At 47.2% G+C, this 21,713-nt stretch overlaps 1 long non-coding RNA gene across 4 annotated transcripts in view; it reads right to left on the bottom strand.

Annotated features, from left to right (window-relative positions):
* Positions 1-17,950, bottom strand: part of LOC138986205 (uncharacterized) — a 29,229-nt gene extending 11,279 nt beyond the window's left edge. For 2 of the 4 annotated variants that reach the window (XR_011463072.1, XR_011463075.1), the window contains exons 1-2: positions 17,812-17,950; positions 14,774-14,929 (exon numbers count right to left, since the gene is read on the bottom strand). This is a non-coding gene — a long non-coding RNA (uncharacterized lncRNA). Of the gene's footprint in view, positions 1-665; positions 1,959-2,518; positions 2,669-14,773; positions 14,930-17,811 lie in introns of those variants that run through there. The other 2 variants (XR_011463074.1, XR_011463073.1) reach the window with 2 other exon arrangements.
* Positions 17,951-21,713: the final 3,763 nt, after the last annotated feature.

A 21,713-nucleotide genomic window follows, 5' to 3' on the forward strand; every position in this document is an offset into this window, starting at 1 on the left:
ATGGTAAGCACAGTATTCAGAGTGTGAGCTAAGCCACTTCAGTTGTGCCCAACTCTGTGTGACCCTATAGACTGTAGTCCACCAGGTATTGTCAATGGGATTCTCCAGGCAAGAATACTGGAGTGGGTTCCTCCTCCAGGGAATCTTCAATACCTAGGGACTGAACCTTTGTCTCCTGCATTGCAGGCAGACGTCTTTACTGCTGAGCCATCAGGGAAGTCCCACAGTATTCAGGTTAGTGCTTATCTCTGGGGAGGAGTCAGGGATGTGAAAGAAGAGAACAAAAAGGGAGCTGGATGTTGTTGGTGACATTCTAAACTTGCTTTGGGGTGGGGGGCATCAGACGTATTTATTGTATTATTCAGCATGCATACATGCATAAAATAAAGTAGAATAAAAGATGGCCTTTAGTGGATCAAAGGGGATTATGTACCATGAACCAAAGATTATGATTAATCCAATTTTGTGAAACTAAGATCCAGTCAATCAATCAATAGGAAATCCTGGGTCCGTTACATGCTAATTATATGGGCCAGATTAAGTTGCTTTAATACATCTTAATATCAGTCTTCTTGACTGGTGGAATGGTGGAATAAAACCATGAGCTATTATAAAGATTAACTGAGCAATAAATGGGCACTAATATATTTTTAAAAACAGCTTTACTGAGACATAACTCACATCCCATACAATTTACCCATTTGAAGTTGACAATTTAGTGGTTTTTAGTGTATTCAAAGTTGTGTAACCATCACCACAATCAGTTTAAGAACCTTTTAATCACTCCAAAATGAAACCCTGTACCTGTTAGCAGTCACTTCCCTTCATGACTTCTCATGTCCTGCTACCCAGCCCTGGGCAACCATGAATCCACTTTCTGTCTCTGTGGATTTGTCTGGTCAGGACATTTCATATACAGGTAAATGCAACCATATAATATGTGGTCTTTTGCGATGGGAACCGATTTTTTTCTCTCTTTCCCTACAGCAGAAATTATTACAATAGAGCTGTGTGAATGCTTGTTGGCTGTTTATATTCATATCAGCTGTAATCAGGACCATCTAACATAGTTTTCTTTTAAACAACTGACTACTATCTACCATCAAAACACTGCAATACATTGTCTTATTCATACAAGTCTAACAACACCCTGTGAAGCAGGCATACAGAAGCCAAGCTACTTAGTCACATGAGCAGTTACTGGTTTAAAGCAGTAATCCATACACAGCTCTACCTCTAGAATCTAGAATTTTAATCACTACCTGATTTGTTGTGTTGTTCAGTTGCTAACTGTGTTCAACTCTTTTTCAATCCCATGGACTGCAGCACACTAGGTTTCTCTGTTCTCCACTATCTCCCAGAGTTTGCTCAAACTCATGTCTATTGAGTCAATGATGTTATCTAACCATCTCATCCTCTGCCCTCAATCTTTCCCAGCATCAGAGTCTTTGCCAACAAGTCTCTCCAGATCAGGTGGCCAAAGTATCGGAGCTTCAGCTTCAGCATCAGTCCTTCCAATGAGTGTTCAGGGTTGCTTTCCTTTAGGACTGACTGGTTTGATCTCCTTGCAGTCCAAGAGACTCTCAAGAGTCTTCTCCAGCACCACAATTCAAAAGCATCAATTCTTCAGCATTCAGCCTTCTTTATGGTCCAACTCTCACATCCACATGATGACTGGAAAAACCATTGCTTTGACTATGCTATGACACATGCTTTGACATAGCTATGACATATGACATATGCTTTGACATAGCTATGACATATGACATATACTTTGACATAGCTATGACCACCTGATAATGCCTCTGTATATGATGAAATGCTATTCTTATTTTTTATAGTCAGGAAGGGTGTGTAATCAGTTTCATTTTAATACGACGACTTTTATTTTTCCTGGTGAAGCTGAGTTGCAGTTTTCACAGGGATGGAGTAGTGGTAAGGGTTTGGGTATTCTTTGCCTGAAATAAAATCAATCCAGTATTAACCACAAAGACCTACTGTACAGCACAGGGAACTCTGCTCACATGATGCAGCAGCCTGGATGGGAAGGAGTTTGAGGGAGAATGGATACATGTATAAGTATGGCTGAGCGCCTTTGCTGTCCACATGAAACTATCACAACATTGTTAATTGGCATTAGTTCAGTTCAGTTCAGTCGCTCAGTCGTGTCTGACTCTGCGACCCCATGAATTGCAGCACGCCAGGCCTCCCTGTCCATCACCAACTCCCGGAGTTCACTCAAACTCATGTCCATCAAGTCGGTGATACCATCCAGCCATCTCATCCTCTGTCATCCCCTTCTCCTCCTGCCCCCAATCCCTCCTAGCATCAGAGTCTTTTCCAATGAGTCAACTCTTCGCATGAGGTGGCCAAAGTACTGGAGTTTCAGCTTTAGCATCATTCCTTCCAAAGAACACCCAGGACTGGTCTCCTTTATAATACTCCAACTTAAAGAAAAAGTTGGTTTTTTTTTTAAAGTCATCCAATAGCTAACCTATTTTTCTCTAAAAAAACTTACCTGTGGGAAGAGTGGCAATTATCACTCAGGAAAACATGTGCCAATGGATGAGTAGGAGGTTGTTGACTTAAAGGGTTGGTTGGTGAAACAGAGAGCTTGCTAAGTCCTGAATTACTGCTGTTAAGGATGTACCTTCCTATTCTGATGTTCCTGTGGGTCAGAGAAACAGGAGCTAGTGTTTTATGGGCATTGGGACAGATTTTCTCAGAGTGTCTGGCAGCTATCACTGAGTCGGGGGGACCGATGAAACCTAATTTAACATGTATGTTTAAACTATTATGCATATTGTTACTCTATTAGGCCTTGGAGATTCCACAATTTCTTTTTAAAAATTTATTTATTTTTAATTGGAGGATAACTGCTTTACAACATTGTGTTGGTTTACACTAGTTTTACAAAGCAGGGAATGCTGTATTTACTTTGATTATACATTGATTTGAAGGAGGGCATGCTGCTTTTGGAAGTGTACTTTCCCACAGAAAGACACAAAATTCATGGCCCCTTCTTCCCTCTTTAGCCTCAAGGGAGCTTAACAGAGACTGATTAAGCAAGGAAAGCCATCAAAGCTTCAAAGCTCAGAAATCCCTGGGCTTGAGTTGAGTTTTAGGTGAAGGGTTCATATTGGTGTCAAACCAGTTTCTGCCATCTCGTCACTGTGCATACTGACAGCCAGGGGACACGCACTCAGGTCTGAGATCCGAGGAAAGAAACACCTGGCTGCAATTACCTGCAACTATATGGTTAACTTTTTTAAAAATTAATTTTTAATGGAGTATAGTTGCTTTACAATGTTGCATTAGTTTCTGCTGTAGAGCAAAGTGAATCAGCTACATGTATACGACTGAGTGACTTCACTTTCACTTTTCACTTTCATGCATTGGAGAAGGAAATGGTAACCCACTCCAGTGTTCTTGCCTGGAGAATCCCAGGGACGGGGGAGCCTGGTGGGCTGCCATCTATGGGGTCACGCAGAGTGGGACACGACTGAAGCGACTTAGCAGTAGCAGTATACATATATCCTTTTTTTTTTTTAAAGGGAGATCCAGATGGCAGGATAGAAGGATATGAGCTCATCTGCTCCTTCGAGAACACCAAAATCACAACTAGCTGTTGGACAACCATCAATAGGAGGATGTTGAAATCTACCCAAAAAAAGATACCCCACATCCAAGGACAAAGGAGAAGCCACAACAAGATGGTAGGAGGGGCACAACTGAGGTCACCATAAAGCACTGAGTAGAATTTCCTGTGCTATATAGTCAGTTCTCATTAGTTATCTGTTTTATACATAATGACTGAGTGACTAGCAGACACACATACAGTACATATATATGTCAATCCCAATCTCCCAATTCATCCCACCCACTCCCCCACTTCTCTCTTTGGGATCCATATGTTTGTTCTCTACATCTGTGTCTCCATTTCTGCTTTGAAAAAAAGTTCATCTGTATATTCAGTGGATATTACTCAGCCATAAAAAGGAATGAAACTGTGCCATTTGCAGAGACGTGGATGAACCTAGAGACTGTCATACTGAGTGAAGTAAGTCAGAAAGAGAAAAACAAAAATCATATATTAACACATAGATGTGGAATCTAAAAAATGGTATAGATAAACTGAGGATTTTCATGTAGATCTGACTGACCCCAAAGCTCATTATTATTTTTTTTACTACACTACCAAGAACGAGGGGCTTCCCCAGTGCCTCAGCTGGTAAAGTGCCGGGAGCCAGCGTGAGGAACTCCGCCCGTGGCAAAGGTCATGAGGAAGAAGGTTCGGCATACGCAAAGGCAGGATCGAGCCTCAGGAGTCCCCCTGGAAATTCTCGAGCATCTACCCCCAAAACCAGAGTCTGCCTACTTTACTGCTTTGTGCTCTCACCTACACTTCTGACTTTATGGGGGGCTGTCCCCCACCACCATCTCTCTCTCTAAAAAAGAGTTAACTTACAGCTCCAGTTAATAAAATTTGGGTGTGACAAGACTGTTTCGACCTACAAACTCCTTTGGAAGTCCTCTAGCCTGCCTGAATAGGTTCTTCCGGCCACATGTGATTGTTCAGAGCCTCCCAACTGTGAGAGGCATGAGATGTTCTAAACTGTCTAAATACAGATTTCTTTGAGCAGTTAAAAGATTGATTAGAAATTGTATTGGTGAAGGGTTTTTCACTTGTTGGGCCAATGTTTGCTGCTAAGTTTCCATATCCCTTACCTACGGTGTCCCTGGCAGTGTATTGATTAATATAATTGGTGTATAGAAATGTAAGTAGTAGCTTTAATGTTTGTAACCTTGGACCCTTGAGTTAATTCTTTTCTTATTATAGCCCACCACACCTTTGCCCTATAGGAATGCAACTTTATCTAATGCTTTTGGAGGGTGGCACCTGACTTTAGAATAATCACCTTTAGAGAAAAATAAGTTTTCTGAAGAAAGGATCTTAAAATGTTAACAGGCATCTTGGCCAGAAGATGATGTAAATCACCTAAACTTTTGCATATGATAAGTTTGAAAGCCTGGCTTCGATTAGGATCAAGGACTGCTGTCCTTGCATGACTCTACCCCTTCCCCCATTATCCTCTATGCACAACTTAAGGTATAAAACTACTTTGGAAAATAAAGTGCGAGTTTTGTTCACCAAAACTTGGTCTCCCCATGTAGTTCTTTCTCTCACCTTCTGGCTGAATTTCCATCTGGGGCATGGAGGCTTGTCAAGCCTACTAATTTTGCCTGGGCTTCTAAGATCTGACTGGGGAGGCCTTAGTGTCTCCTCTCCTTCGGGAGAATGGGAGGATGCCTGCGTCCTACGTAGGTGATGCAAATTCCTTATTTTGGAATTTTATTAGCTTTCCACGTAAACCAAGTTATTCAGCCTCTTTTCTCCACTGAGTTTCCTCACTGAGCTATCCTTATTTAACCACTCTTTATATCCTTAATTAACATTTAATTAAGCAATTGTTTCCTGATCCTCGCCGCCAACGTCCCCGCTTCGAATTCCCTGGATCCACCTGGGCTGGATCTCAGCAGTAAAGAACATGCCTGCCAATGCAGGAGACTCAAGAGATAAGGGTTCAATCCCTGGGTCAGGAAGATCCCCTGGGGAAGGAAATGGCAACCCATTCCAGTATTCTTGCCTGGAAAATTCCATGGACAGAGGAGTCCGGCGGGCTACAGTCCATGGGGTGGCAAAGAGCCAGACATGACTGAGCACAAATGCATGCATGCACAAAGAAGGAAAAGCGGAAAGTGATGCCTATTTGTGTGTTGTTATTAAGAAGGAAAACCATGTGCCTTGTCATGAGAAAAAATATCATTCCTAGTCAATGATTCCTGACTCTAACATGAGTCAACCATTTCCATGTTAATGTTATTATCTATGGTAATAATAATGTGGGTTACTATTATATTCTTCTAGAAATCATCTCAAGTTTGTAAAACATGATCAGACATCTGTATGGGTTCTCACTATATATAGTGTTAAGTGGAGAGAAGTCTTCTGGTGTTTGTTTTGTCATACTTAGAAGAATATTCTGTGTATAAAGGCCAGAAATCTGACCCTTAAAGACTATTTAAATACTCCATGATGCAACATGCTTATTAATTGATTACTGTATAAGAGTATGAACATTATTATGCCTCCTCTGGCAGTGATAAATCACTTCACCATACAACCACCAGGTTATATTATAATACATGAATCAGGCATTATGGCTAGATGCCAGTTTTCTAGAAAAGAGGTGACATGACATGATAGGTAGGCATCCAATATAAAATGGCAGGTGGTCTCCCTGGTATGCTAAATACCAGAGAGACTAGACATCTGCACAAGATGTTGATACAAAAATTAACAGGTGTATGTGCTAAGTTGCTTCAGTCAGTCCGATTCTTTGCGACACTTTGGGCCACAGCCCACCAGGCTCCTCTGTCCTTGGGATTCTCCAGGCAAGAGTACTGGAGTGGGTAGCCATTCCCTTCTCCAGGGGATTTTCCCAACCCAGGGATTGAGCACACATCTCTTACATCTTCTGCATTGCAGGTGGGTTCTTTATCACTAGGCACCACCTTGGAAGCCCCCAAATGAACATATCCCTCACCATTTAGTGAAAGACAGGCAGAACTGGGGTGACAGGGCTAATGGGGAAAAGATGAAAATAGCCTTTCTAAATCTCCTCTCCTGGCTCCAAGTTAAGCTCTCAAAAATGCACATCGATGTCCCCTCATAGTTCCTTAGCTAACTAATAAGTACATTTCATTTTTAAAAAACCACCTTAACCTGTATTTTCCTCCATCTAGTGCACTGTCTCTCTGATCACCTTCCCAACAAAATTCTTTGAGAGTTGTTCATATGAACTTCTTTTCCCCAGTTCTCTCTCAAACCACTGAAACAGCTCTGAGTACGATCACCAGTGACCTCTGAGCTGCCACATGTAATGTTCAATCCCGGGTTGTTGACCTCCCAGTTATACTTGACAGTGAGCCATCCTCTCCTCCAAGAAACACTTTCTCCACTTCACTTCTAGAACATAAGCGTTACCATTGCACTTGCTGATCTTTTGCAATTGCCTCTGCAACTTCCTAATTTCTTTGACCTCTAGAAACTAGAGACCCCCAAGTTTCAGTCTTTGGAGTGCTTTTGTTCTGCAGATGACTTTATCAGTCCTTCCTGTTTAAATACAATCTATGTATCAACAACCCCACATTCATATCTCCAAGTCTGACCACTCCCTGAATGCCAGACCGGCTTACCTTCTGCCGACTCTACATCTCCACTTGAATATCCAATAGGCAGTTCAAGCCTTACTTGTCCCAAACTGAATGTCTAATCTCCCCAACCCCCCTAAACCTGCTTCACTCATCATCTTTGTCTCAGGTGATGCAACTCCATTCTCCTGATTGTTCGAACCAAATACCTTAGTGCCATCCTTGACTCTTCCATGTCTCCCATATGTCTTAGGAAATCCTGTTGGCTTTACCATAAAAATGTTTCAAGACACTAAGTGCCCCCTCAGCATTTCATGGCTGCTGCCCCACTGAAGCCATGACTGTCTTTAGCTTGGATTACTGATGTTGCCTTCTTGCTGATCTGCCTGCTTCCTCCCTTGTTCCCTATAGCCTGTCCTCTATTACGGCAGCCAGAACCATCCTATGAAAGCCTGAGTCCAATTATGTCACCCCTCCATTTAAAAACATCCAACAGGACTTCCCTGGTGGTCCAGTGTTTAAGAATCCACCTGCCAGTGTAGGCGACATGGGTTCAATCCCTCATCTGGGAAGATTCCGGGACAGTTAAGCCCATGTACCACAACTACTGAGCCCACACTCTAGAGCCTGTGCTCCCCAACAAGAGAAGCCACTGCAGTAAGAAGCCTATGCACCACAATGAAGAGTAGCCCCTGCTCGCCACAACTTCTAGAAAAAGCCCATGCGCAGCAACCAAGACCCAAAACACCCAAATAAATAAATTTAAAAAATCTGACAACTTCTCAATTAAAGTCGAGTCCTTACAGGGGTCAAGAAGACCCTATGTGACCTGTCCCCCATCACCCTTCTCAGCTTCTTGTCTCCTACTACCTCATCCACTCACTCATCTCCAGTTCCACCAGCCTCCTTTCCTCTCATAAACATGTCATACTCACATCTGCCTCAGAGACTTTGCACTTACTGTTTCTTCTGCCTGCAGTGCTCAATATTCACCTGGCTCATTCCCTGACTTTATTAAGGTCCCTGCTTACGTGCTGCTGCCTCAGGGAGCCTTCCTGACCCCACTCCTTTGTTCCTTGTCCTCTTAACTGACTTTATTTTTCTTCCTTGCATGTATCACCAGCTGATATTTTCTGTTATCTGTGTGGTCTGTCTGCCCTGGTTTCCCTTCAGTCTCTACAAAGGCTGGAATTTTGAATATTGTATCCCAAATGCTAGAAGAGTCACTGGTGCCTAGTAAGTGCTTAATACATATTTACTGAATGAATGCTTTACTTCCTGGAGAGAGTGAATCTTAAAGACCAGGTAAAAATTAACCAGGCAGGTGAGAATGGAAGAGGATTCTAAGCAAAGAAGGTAGCAACTTGAGGCCACAGTGGTCTCAGAATGTGGCAGAGTATTTATAAGCAGTTCTAAATAAGTCTGTAGGAGCCTCCCCATTAATACTCATGTCTTTTCCATCTAAGGAGTACCTTAACAGTTTTCAAAATTGTTTTCTTTTTCACATACACATAGGAGTTAACTTTTAAATTGATTAAAAACTTCTAAATGATCTTATTTAATCAGTATAGATTTTAGTAAGAAAACATGATGAAACAATAAGAAAATATTTTATCAGAGTTAATTTGGCAACAATTTTTCTTCTTTAGTTTTACAAAAAATAATATGCCTCATGATGGCATTTTAGGTTTAATAAGGAAGGTACTAATTGAGAAATCATATTAATATTTACAGTCAGGGAACACGGGTTTGGCTTTAACCTGGTCATAAAATAGATACTGAGGACCTAATTATACTGTAATAAACCAAATGGGATATTCTATGTAGAGAGAACCGGACATTATAAAAGTATTGCTTTTGATAGTGAAAGTCATCTCTTACATTTGATGTACTTTGAAGCTTTTAAAATAAAATATAACTTGGCTTTTAAACTCAGTAAAGAGATTTCTGTCTCACTGGGAAAAAGAAAAAAATACTCATATCCTTCCAAGGGTTCCTGTAAAGCAGGCCTGCTTCATCCCAGGGTTATCAGGCCAGTGCTCAACTTCTTAAGAGTTCCTTGGACTGCAAGGAGATCAAACCAGTCAATCCTAAGGGAAATCAATCCTGAATATTCATTGGAAAGACTGATGCTGAAACTGAAGCTCCAATACTTTGGCTACCTGATGCAAAGAGTAGACTCATTAGAAAAAACCCTGATGCTGGGAAAGATTGAAATTAGGAGAAAGGGATGACAGAGGACAAGATGGTTGGATGGAATCACTGACTCAATGGACGTGAGTTTGAGCAAGCTCTGGGAGATGGTGAAGGACAGGGAAGCCTGGTGTGCTGCAGTCCATGGGGTCGCAAAGAGTCAGACACGACTGAGAGACTGTACAACAACAACAGCAACTTCTTCTAGGGAGAATCTTGAAGTCTGAGTTGGCTAATTGCTCCCTGGCTCAAGACGTCCCACCTGAGGACCAGAAGCTGGGGGTGGTGGTGGAGTGGGGGTGGGTGGGGGCTGATGGAAAGCTAGGAGGTGAAAGTAGAGGAGAAGGAAGGAGCTCTCAGTTTAATCCTATGAGTTCATTACCCTGGAAAGATGGGTCCAAGTGAGCCATGTCTGGCAAGTAACGGGCCTTGCCCGAGTGACTCAACAGCATCAGCTCAGCAACCACACTGAGTCAGCTGGAAGGAAACAGAGCTCCCCAACCAAGGCCTGATGAGTGAAGCTGAAAAGAGCTCACTGAAAGGCACTGCAAAGCCATTCACAGTCCCAGAACCAAATGCAGAACTAATCCAAAAAGAGGGCATCTTGATCCCTGTTCACAATGCATGTGGGCAAGACAACCAGCACGTGCCAGGAGGCCAAGGTTCCAGCACACTGGGACACAAAGCCCTGCTGAGTGTGTGGTCCATTAGTAGAGGTCCACTGCCTCCCAAAGGGCCTGGGATTTGGATCCTCAGCCTCCGTGCTCATCCCGAAGCACTTTCCCAGGGAGAATTTTTTGCCCCATTTGGCGGATGTGGCTCAGAGAAGCCAAGTCTTGCCTGCAGTCAACCAGCAAGTCAGTTTCCTGAGGTGGGAACCGAGGCCCAGACCTACCAGCCTCGAGTGGTTTCTTGACGGTGTCCTCCCAGAGACTCAGAGGACAGCAGAGGCAAGGGGGTCAGCCCTCCTGCATGGGAACCACAGCGGACAATGGGGACGGGCAGGCGGGTGTGGAGCACTGCAGACCCACCATCACAACAGGGAGAACAACTCAGACCACATCCTCCTGGGGGCGGGGAGGGGATGTTGGTGACATTTTCTTTGTAAATGAACGACATCAGTCCTGAGGTTCGCAGCTGTACAGTCTAAAATGTTGGAGTTGGATGGGGCGCTGGGAGACATCAATCCAATTTCTTTTGTTTCCTGGTTGAGGAAATGGAGATGCAGAAAGACTAACTCGCTGTTCAAGGTCACACAGCTGGCTCAGGCCAGAGTGAGGACAGGAGCCCATGTATCTTAAGCGTTGACCCCGTTCTTTTTCCAAACACCACTCTTACAATAATGACCTGTCCTCTGATGACACCATGAAACAAGGTCAACAACAGCCAGTTTCTCTCCTCTGCTTTCCTAACATTAGAATGAAAGTGGAGGAGCCTGGAGTGAAGGCGTGGTGTGCTCAGCTCAGACCTGCAATCTAACACTCAAAACCCCCTGAATCTTCCACTCATTTGGTCTTGGAGCCAAGATTAACATAGCCATGGAAAGAAAGGCTGGGAGATTGCAAAGAGGTTCTTGGAGAGCCCGCCCCTGGGAGATGGTGAACTGGGTCTCACCGACATGGTCAGGCTCACTCCAGGGCACAGCTCTACGGCAGATGTGTCTGGAACAGTGTTCTCAGGCTTCCTGCCTGGGCCCTCCATGGCACCCAGTGATGAGCATGGCTCTGGGCAGAGGTGGCTGCTGCCAGCGGGAAGCTCTCCCATCACTCACCCACCAGGTGTTCTTCCCAGCAACCACTGCAGCTTGGCAGGAAAACCACAGTGGGGCTGCAGGGCCGGGCAGAGAGGTGCAGCTCCCTCCGCTGTGCCGTCCAGGTGTCAACAGATGGGTTATGGATCTGCCTCTCCCTTAACAAACAAACAGGACTTTTACAGGCTGAGTAATCCCACATGGGGTAAGCCAGACTGTCACTCAGCCAGCTTTCCCAGCCAGGGACTAGCCTCCCTAGGCCCTGTTCCTATAAGGAGAGGTGTTTCCAGAAGGCTGGCCATCCCAGGACAGTAGCAAGGCTGAATGTCCTTCCCACCCATGGAGTCACAGGGAGCCAGGTAGTCCTGGGAGCCACCATGTCCTTTAAATGTCCCCCCAGGCAAGTATCCCTGCCAGTTCCCACAGTCTGCAAGCTCGTGGTTCTATGCAGGTGTGACCCTTCCTCCCATCCAGCCCCGAGAGAGCAGAGAGTGAAAATGCAGATGAGATGGCTAAAGGAAGGAAAACTCTCCCTTGTTGAGAGTGGCCTCAGAACCAAATCTCTCCATCCTTCTCCTGACGGCTTTCAAACCTTGGGGAAATAGGCCAGGAGACAGGCTCTTGGACTATTTTCCTCTTCTGATTCCTGTCCAATATCTGGCCTCTGAGTAAGAGGGGCAGTCTGGCCTGGTCTGGAGGGGCCCCAAGAGCAGGACGAAGATCAGGCAAGGAGCCAAGTCCTGTAGCCCAATGGTCACCGGTGCTGCATATAAGCATGAGAGACCACGGAGTGCTAGACCAGGAATCCGATGTCTGGATGTCACTTACTTTCCTGAACCTCGGTTTCTCCATCTGCAAAATGGGGACAGTAATGCCTCTCCCTGCCCTCCTTCAAAGGAGGTAAAAGAGGTGGCCCTGGGGTTTTCACTTGTCCTCCCTACTTCCTGTACACGTTCTACCAGCACCATGCCAGGGACTGTTCAAAGGCGCAACAGATGAGGCAAAATCCCTAACGTCAAGGGTTGGGGGCGGGGGGAGAAGTAGACTAACTCCCTGGTCCAGCCCCTGATGGTGGTGGCCTGATTCAGGTGGGGGATACACTTCAGGACAACACACTCTGTGTCAGCCCCGATTAATAAAAACCAGTAACCACGGGAGAACTTTCTGGCTCTTTCTAGCCCAAACACCAGCTGAGCAGCTGGGGAAACCAGCAGTCCAACTCTCTCCAAGTGGTCACCTACCTCTTCCCACCTGCACACGAGGCTGGTTCTCAGCGCAGGGTCACGCTGAGGTGAGCCGTCAATCCGGGCCTGGAGCTGCTCACCTCTGACTTAGTCACAGTCTCCAGGTTTGTTATCTCCCAAGCAATGAATTGGCACTTTTCACCGAGGGATGACTACTGGGCCCTTTAGAGCTTCATTAAGCTCCATGACTTAATGACTCTCCTGTTTAATGGAAGCCAAAGCTGTTTAAGTGGCCACAGCTGCCAGGAACTGGGGTAAAAGAGTGAAACTTCGAGAGCAGCCGCACTAATCTGCCCGGCACCCCTCCCCAGCCCTGATCGTGGCCTGTTTTGACAGCTCCCAGAGCCAGTCCCACTGGGAGCGGCGGGGGCAGCTCCTTTCCCTCACGCTCTCTCCTCCAGCACATCGCCTGCCGCAGGGGAGAGGAAGAACAATCAAGCATTGTCTTGTTCTGGCCCAGTGTGTCAGGGCCTCCTGGAATAAATATTATTTGCCTGGGAGGGAAACTGGCTGAGAGACAGCTCAGGGTCAGGGCTGCGGAGGACGAGAGGGAAGGCGGTGATGTTTGGGTTTGGTTTTATTGTGAGTTTAATCTCTTTCTCCCTGAGTTCTGCACATTTCCCCTGCCTCCCCATCCCGAACGGGCCATTAAGCAGGAAGCCAGTGCTGGGCGGGGGGCTCTGCCAGGTAGAAACAAAAGGAATGTTCTGCAACGTGTACCCTGGGTTGCTCTCAGCCCAGCTCTGGGTGAGCAAAGGGCGTACACTCCGGGGACTCATGCGGGCTGCAGGCACAGTGGTCCACCTGGCATGGCATGGCAGCCCCTCACACGCAGATGCACTTTACCCTTCTGCCCTTTACTTCTCAGCAAGTACTGTCTGGGCCCAGCCCCCTCTGTGAGTCTGGGGAAACTGGACCCCAGATACCCCAGGCAGTCAGCACTTACTGAATTCCTACTGTGTACCGTTCACCAGGTGTACTTCCTGTCACCTAGAAAGCTTCACGACTCTCCTGAATGAAGAGCTAAAGACCAACTATTGAATAGGAGACTTGTAGGGGCTGCCCGGAAAGGCCAGGCACCCCCCACCCCTCCTTCTCCCGGCTGTCTCAGGAGAAGGAGTGAGTGGGAAACAAAGGGCCAAGCTGCCTGTGACAGCCACAGGCACTGGGGCATCGAAGGGGCGCCTCTGCTGTGCTGTCCCAAGTCCCCCTTTCCACTAGGAAAATGAATCTTCCCTTTATCCTTAAAATCCACGCTGGGAGCAAGACACATACCCAACAGCCGAAACAAGAGCTATCAATGATTACATGCTTACTCCATGTCGGGCACTGTGGAGAAGGCAATGGCAACCCACTCCAGTACTCTTGCCTGGAAAGTCCCATGGACGGAGGAGCCTGGTGGGCTGCAGTCCATGGGGTCGCTAAAAGTCCCGGACACTTTCACTTTACTTTCACTTTTCACTTTCATGCATTGGAGAAGGAAATGGCAACCCACTCCAGTGTTCTTGCCTAGAGAATCCCAGGGACGGGGGAGCCTGGTGGGCTGCCGTCTATGGGGTCACACAGAGTCGGACACGACTGAAGCGACTTAGCAGCAGCAGCAGCAGCAGTGCTAAGTGCATTACGTATATCATTTCATTTGACAGAAGCATACACGTTCAGTCCACTTCCATAGATGGGAAATGAAGCTTGGAGAGGTCACGGAACTGGTCCAAGCTTACACAGCTACTAAGAAGGCTTCAAACTCACCTTTATCTGCTTCCAAAGTCTTGACCACTCAGAGGTACTTCCCAGAAGCGGTGATGGGTTTGGAAGCCACCCCACACACCCCTGTGCCACTTCTTGTCAGCAAGGACACACTTTTGCCAAGGAGGATGTGTGCTAGGATGCTGGCTCTTCGGGCTACCCTGACACCTTCACTCACTGGGGATCCTTTGTTCCCAGAGGCAGAGTTCCTCCCTGTGGACTTTACTTAATTATTTTTGTGTACAAAATAGTTCATTGCTCTGCTCAGTGCCATGTACAATTACAGAGTTAATACCTGCTTTGTAAGAGTGATAATGATCTCACCACCCAGCCAGTGAAATAAACGTTGCCCCCCACCCCTCTTCTTGAGAAACAAAGAGCCAGAGAAGGCCAAGCCATCCAAGCACTTGACATGGGGCACGGAGAACATGGGCGTGAGTCCGCAGACCTGGCATCAGGTCCTGGATCAGCCACACACTAGCCAGGTGTCTGCGGCAAGCCAGCTGACCTCATGAGGCCGTGTTTCTTCAAATGTGGGGGCAGGTCACAGCGCAGACACAATAACCTGATGTGTAACTGTGAAGATCTGGTGAGAAAGTGCCCACAAAGCTCTAAACAGTCTTACCTGGTAGAGTAGGTGTTCAACGTCGGTTTCCTCACTTAGTGCATCTTTTTTCTTTCAATGGAGCTCTCATCATCTAAGAATCTTGATTCACTTCTGCCTTGGGGACATTCCCACCACTGCACGCTGCTGGCAGTCTCAGTGCCTCGGTTTCTGCATCTGTAAAATGGGAAGGAACAAATGACTTAACACACAAAGTCCTTAGAATGGTACCCAGCACATAGTAGTTGTTAAATAATTATAGACATTTTATAAACATTGTTGTGATTAGTGACTATTATTATTCTTCCTCAGAGTTTTGCAGGGAATAAACAAGATGATGGATGTGAAAACATGTTATCAACTACAAGAATAAGAGTAAGCACTCGGTGGCTCAGACAGTAAAGCGTCTGCCTACAACGCGGGAGACCCAGGTTTGATCCCTGGGTCAGGAAGATCCTCTGGAGAAGGAACTGGCAACCACTCCAGTACTCTTGCCTGGAAAATCCCATGGATGGCGGAGCGTAGTAGGCTACAGTCCATGGGGTCACAAAGAGTTGGACACGACTGAGAGACTTCACTCTCTTCACTCACTCACTCGTACACACAGAGAGGGTAACAGGAAAAGACCTGGCCCCAGACATGCACTTAAACAATCTCAAACCGCCCTCCCCTTGACACAAAACACAGAGTTCCTCCTTCAAAGAAACAATCATTCACCTTCTGGTTTTTGTTAGTTTGTTCTAATTTGAAAGTGAAAGTCGCTCAGTCGTATCGACTCTTTTCAACCCCATGGACTATACAGTTCATGGAATTCTCCAGGCCAGAATACTGGAGTGGGGTAGCCTTTCTCTTCTGAAGGGGATCTTCCCAACCCAGGAATCAAACTGGGGTCTTCTGGATTGCAGGTGGATTCTTTATCAACTGAGTTATCAGGGAAGCCCTCTGTTTCAATTTAGACCAGATCTTTCATGTTGTGTATTTCATGTTGTGTTTGTATTTCATTGACGTATCCACGATCACTGCATAACAAGGGCATTGTTAAAGAAGCATCTGGTCTAAGCAGTCCTTGGATATCCTGATGTGAACAGAGAATACAATTAAGCTCTGTCTCTCCCTCTCAGGTAATCCAGGTGCAATCTTTCCTGATGGGTTGGAAGAACCAGGCGGGCAAGCCACTCAATGAGGGGGAGTTGCAGATAGCTGATTAATGGCTGGAAGCCCAGTAACACCACCCCTCAAAGGCTTGAAACAGAAGCTCCTGGGCCCATCTTTGACCAGGTTTACAGTGAATCTGGTCAATCAGCCAAACAAGAGACACAGGGTGTGGGCTTCCCTGATGCCACAGTGGCAAAGAATCCGTCTGCAATGCAGGAGTCAGGGGTTTGATCCCTGGGTTGGAAAGATCCCCTGGAGGAGGACATGGCAACCCACTCCAGTATTCTTGCCTGGAGAATCACATGGACAGAGGAGACTGCCGGGCTACAGTCCAATGGGTCACAAAGAGTAGGACACAACTTAAATGACTTAGCATGCATGCAGGAGACACTGGGTGAGACTTTTTGCCCAGCACCCTGATGGAAACCACGGGGAATGTAAAGCAAGTGCCTAGGCCACAGTCCCTGCCCTTAGGGAGACCACCCAACTGATGGAATAAGACAGATGAAAATGAAAGGATGAGAGAGTCGGAAAAGGCAATGATATAATGAAGGCTAGATTTTATGGCCCAGACTGTAAACACTGGCGCATGGAGTAAAGGGAGATGGGTGAGAGCTAGAGGGAGTGGAAAGGCTCACACAGGAAGGGGTTTCTTAGCTGGGTGTGAGTCTGGGTGAGCTTCGGGAGATGGTGATGGAAAGGGAGGCCTGGCGTGCTGCGATTCATGGGGTCGCAAAGAGTCGGACACGACTGAACGACTGAACTGAACTGACGGGTGTGTAGGAGTTGCACTGGTGAGAGGGAGAGTGGCAGTGCAAGTTGGGCAAACTGTGAGAGAGGTCTAGGAGGAAGAAGGACTTTCTACAGGGCAGAGGTGAACCAGACATGTCTGGAGCAAGAGTGCATCCTAACTGCCAAAATTAGCATTGCTTTAAAGAACCAGGAAGATGAACTCTTATCAGTAATAAAAACTAGTTGAAGGCGGTCTAGTTTGTTCTAGTTTGTCTCCCATATTAGTGAACTTCAGCAAGTCACTTAACCACCCAAGTGTGACTCTCTTGCCCTGTGAAATGGGGATGATGATACATGTCTAACTGTTCCTATAAAAGGTGCCGATTCCAGGGGCAAGTGCTAATAGGCAGGCAATGAGGGCATTTCTCCCCCAAGCTCCCTGGTAGGTGACTCCAACTCAGGGTCACCGAGTTCTCTTCTCCCTGCAAGGAGGGAGAACCAGGCTCTGTGTGAGTCACCTGCTGTTGACTCTGATCCACAGGGACTGCAGGAGGAGCCTGTCGGGGGCCCATCCCCTCAGAAAGCAGGACTGCCCCTGCCACGTAGAGACAGGATGGGATACCCTCCAACTTGACGGCTTCTAAACCAAACCAGGGGTCCCAGCCGGGAGGGGGGTCCCTCCTCCTAACCCCTCTCCTCAAGAGGATAGGGCGGGGTGGGGGGGGGCGGGTAGGAGTGGCCTGAGAACTTCTCACAAGTGCCAACTGACCCGAGGGAACGAAAGTGGCCAGGTACGGAGTCAGATCAGAGAGGAGCCCCAGGAAGAAACCAGCGTGTTCGTGAGCAGACGCCGCGGGAGACTGATCCGGTGGGAAATTAACCACCGACTCAGACGCCCCGGAAGGAAGCAGCAGCTAATGGACCAGCCCCGAGGGCCAGGCCCGCACCTCCTGACAGTGTCCTGGGCCTGGTTTCAGGGCCGGGAGTCCAAGTTTCTGCCACGGACCCAGGGCCAAAGCTGTTCCCAAAGCGCTTGATAACTGTTTTCCCCGCGCGTCTCGCACAAACCCGCGCCTCGGGCGCGCCTGTCCTCTCCTCCCACCTGGGCGCCCAGAGGGAATCCTGAAAAGGGAGCGGGAGCGGGACCCTGGGACCCTGGGGGCGCTGCCCACCTGTCCGCAGCGCGGAGCCCGGCTGTGAGAGCGGAGGGGAACGGCCAGTCAGGACTCACGTTCCCCGGGCTCCGCTCCGCGCCGGCCTCCTTCTGGCCGCGCCCGCACGTTGCAGGGGACCCGCAGAGGCGGCCTCGCGATAAGCGGCCCCTGGGCGCACGCGCGCGTCTACTGCCCGCACCTGCGTGCTGCGCCTTGGCTTAGGAAGGGACTGCCCCGCAGGGTGGGTGCGTACGCGGGTGTGTGTGCGCGTATGTCTGTGCGTGTGCGTAGACCTGTGCGCATGTGATCACAAGAGAGGGCTGCGAGGCAGGGAGCAGGGCGTGTGCGTTGTAAACAGGGACAGTAAGGAGGTGCCCTAATAGGGACTTCTCAGCAGCCCAAGACTACCTGAAGCCACTGATAGAAACTTCTAGGATGTAGGCTGTTTGAGGGGGGCTTGGTGTTTGATTGTTCACTGCCGTATCCCCAATGCCCGTTACGATACCTAAAACTTAGGAGGCTTTTAATAAATAGTTGCTGAGCTAATGCCTGGATGTCAGGGGTGGAGGGAGGGCATTCTAGAACCAGAGAGAGTGAGAACAAACCCACATTTCACCCGCTTGGCGATTCTTCCTGGCACCAGCCCTGGCACTCCCTCAAGGCCAGCCCTTCTCCACATCCAGGTGATGCCAAGTTTTCTTTCCCACTCCCATTCTTGCATGTTCTCCCCTTGACCTCTCTGTTTTACTGGTCTCCTGCCTATTACCCTCCGCTGCCAGAGAGGGACAGAGGGGAACGCAGAGGAGCCGAGCTCTGCCAGTGGAGCAGTGGCCCGGTGGCCTCCCCATTCTGAAAGCAAAGAGTGGGAGAAAAAAATGCTGGAACATGCAATGGGTGCTCCAGAAATGTTAGTTCCTTTCCCTGAAGAGTAGGCAACATTCTGGGCGTGCCCTGTGTGTGGCTGGGGATTGGTTCTGGTTTGATAATCACCGCCAGAACACCCCTCCTTTTTTTTCCTAAAATGCCTTGAGGGGGATTTAATGGTAGCTGAAAACTAAGGCAAGCTTCATTTCTAAAACATTCAGAAGTTAATATGCTATGAGTCATGTATTCTGCAGAGGCCTCCTCACACTCAGGAGAAAGGTTTTCCAAGTAATTAAACAATCCTGTTGGACCAACCTGAAGTGCCCCAGCTCCTGCTTCCCCACTGTGGACTTTCCTCTGCCCACACCAGCTGCCTCCACAGCTATCCTGGTTGAGATTAGTAAATTCTTCCTTCAGCTGTGGGAGACACTGTGTGAAAACCAAATCCTACAATAACATTTTTCATCACTAAAGGAAGGATCAGGTTTCACCCTCCTCAATCTGATTTAAGGACCTAACAGAAATAACAACCTTCATGGGGTAATTAGGAAATTATCCTCTTACAAACTGGTAGATGTCTCCTTTCTTTTCTGTGGGATGAGATGGGAAGGGTATTATTTTTCTTTTTCCATGGTGAAGTGCCTGCGATTAACCATGCCACCCGGGTAATTGTTCCCTTGTGTGTAAGCTGATAGCCTGCCATTCCGGGGTGTACCTGCCAACGCACTCCAGAATAACATATTACAGCCTCCATGCCCTTCCTGATGAAAGGAAAACTTCAGTCATGTTTAGTTAAAGGAGCTCTTTCAACCTGGCCATTCAATACCCTAGTATGCTATGCCAAGTTGCTTCAGTTGTGTCTGACTCTTTGATACCCTATGGACTGTAGCTACCAGGTTCTTCTCTCCGTGGGATTCTCCAGGCAAGAATACTGGAGTGGGTTGCCATGCCCTCCTTTAGGAGATCTTCCTGACCCAGGGATTGAACTGACATCTCCTGCATCTCCTGCATTGGGAGGTGGGTTCTGGAAGCCCCAATACCTTAGAGGTGGAGAATTACACCGAGGGTAAGCAAAGGTTCCCTCCAACTAGCTAGACACTCATTTGTTAAAAGAGTGTGAGTGCATGCAGAGTGAGCCTTATCAATACTGCCTATTTCTAGGCTTGTGGAGAACAGTGCTAATATTTCAGAGAACCCAGGAAGTCCCTAAGGGTCCCAGCAAAGATTTTTATTTGACAGGAGGGAGAAATTCCTAGCTGAAGATTCCTAAATCCGGATCTGTTTTAATTTATAGATCTTCTAAGATATTATCAGAAACAAGACCAGAACTCAAAGATAAAAATGGAATTAACATTGGCCTCCTTTTCCCACTCCATTCTACTCTAATTATCTCATTCCTTTGTCTTGTGATCTCTCTGTCTCTCCTTCACATGCACACACATGTACACACATACATGCACACACCCACACACACAGAGCAACCATACAACAGGTTTGACAGATCTCTTGGATTCCTTAAGGGACTTAGGGAGTTTTTGATAGCTAAAAGAAGTACTGAAAGATACACATGTGTCTGTGTGTATGTACATAAACATATTTTTCACCTTGTTGAAAAATATGTCTTGTTGTTGTTCAGTCGCTCAGTCATGTCTGACTCTGTGGTCCCATGAACTGAAGCACTCAAAGCTTCCATGTCTTTCACCATCTCCAGGAGCTTGCTCAAACTCATGTCCATTGAGTCAGTGATGCCATTCAACCATCTTGTTCTCCGTCATCCCCTTCTTCTCCTGCCTTCTGTCTTTCCCAGCATTAGGGTCTTTTTCAATGAGTTGGCTCTTCACGCCAGGTGGCCTAAGTATCAGCAACTGCTTTCAGTTCAGTTCAGTTCAGTCGCTCAGTTGTGTCTGACTCTTCGCGACCCCATGAATCGCAGCACACCGGGCCTCCCTGTCCATCACCGACTACTGGAGTTCACTCAAACTCACGTCCATCGAGTCGATGATGCCATCCAGCCATCTCATCCTCTGTCGTCCCCTTCTCCTCCTGCCCCCAATCCCTCCCAGCATCAGAGTCTTTTCCAATGAGTCAACTCTTCACATGAGGTGGCCAAAGTACTGAAGTTTCAGCTTTGGCATCATTCCTTCCAAAGAACACTCAGGGCTGATCTCCTTTAGAATGGACTGGTTGGAACTGCCTAGCACTTGATGTATTCCAAGAGCTCACACACATTCTTTAATTAATGCAGCTGGCAGACAAAAGGCTGCCAGGCAGCGTCCACACCCCCAGTCCCACCAAGGACGAAACTGAGACTAGGACACAGGGAGGTGAGGCGACTTGGGTAGCGTCATGCTATCAGGATAAGACGCAGCTGAACCCATCTTCCCTCCCAGGTCATCTGCCATACCTGAGAGCTTATTAGAGATGCCAGTTCTCAGGCCCCACCCCAGAACAGGGGAAGGGCCCAGCAATCTGTGCTAACTAGCCTTCCAGGCAATGCTGGTGTGCACTAAAGTTTGAGAACCACTGCATTAGAGCCTACAAGAGAATACCCAGACAGCCCTTTAGGATTAACTGACCCCCCTCATCAGTTCCTTATAGTCTAACTGCATCCACCTGACACTCACTGTTCCCTAAACATTTCTTTTTCATGTTTTTGATACCATGCTCCTGTTACTTTGATAATTCTGTTCTTCTTTACCTGGCAAACTCCTGCTAATCATTTAAAACCCAGTTCAAAGACCTCCCCATCTTAAGATTTCACCCATCTTCTCCAACAGTCCACTTACCTCCTCCACTGTCCCCCAACAGCCCCGGGACATACCTCCACAGCATCATCATGCCCTGGACTTCAGTTTCTCAGCATCACCTTCCTAGTGGATGGCTTAAATTTTATTGCCTCTTGGTACTCTCAGTAGTTAGCCCTGTGCCAGGAATACAGTAGGTGCTTAATAAATATGTATTGAATTAATGAATAAGTGAATGCATGAGCTGAAGCATCATTACAAATGTGTTGAGTAATGGAGACAGGCAACTGGCCTGGGCACACAGCTGGCTGC

Source organism: Bos mutus, chromosome 29 (genome assembly GCF_027580195.1).
Source record: "Bos mutus isolate GX-2022 chromosome 29, NWIPB_WYAK_1.1, whole genome shotgun sequence".
Lineage (NCBI taxonomy): Eukaryota > Metazoa > Chordata > Mammalia > Artiodactyla > Bovidae > Bos > Bos mutus.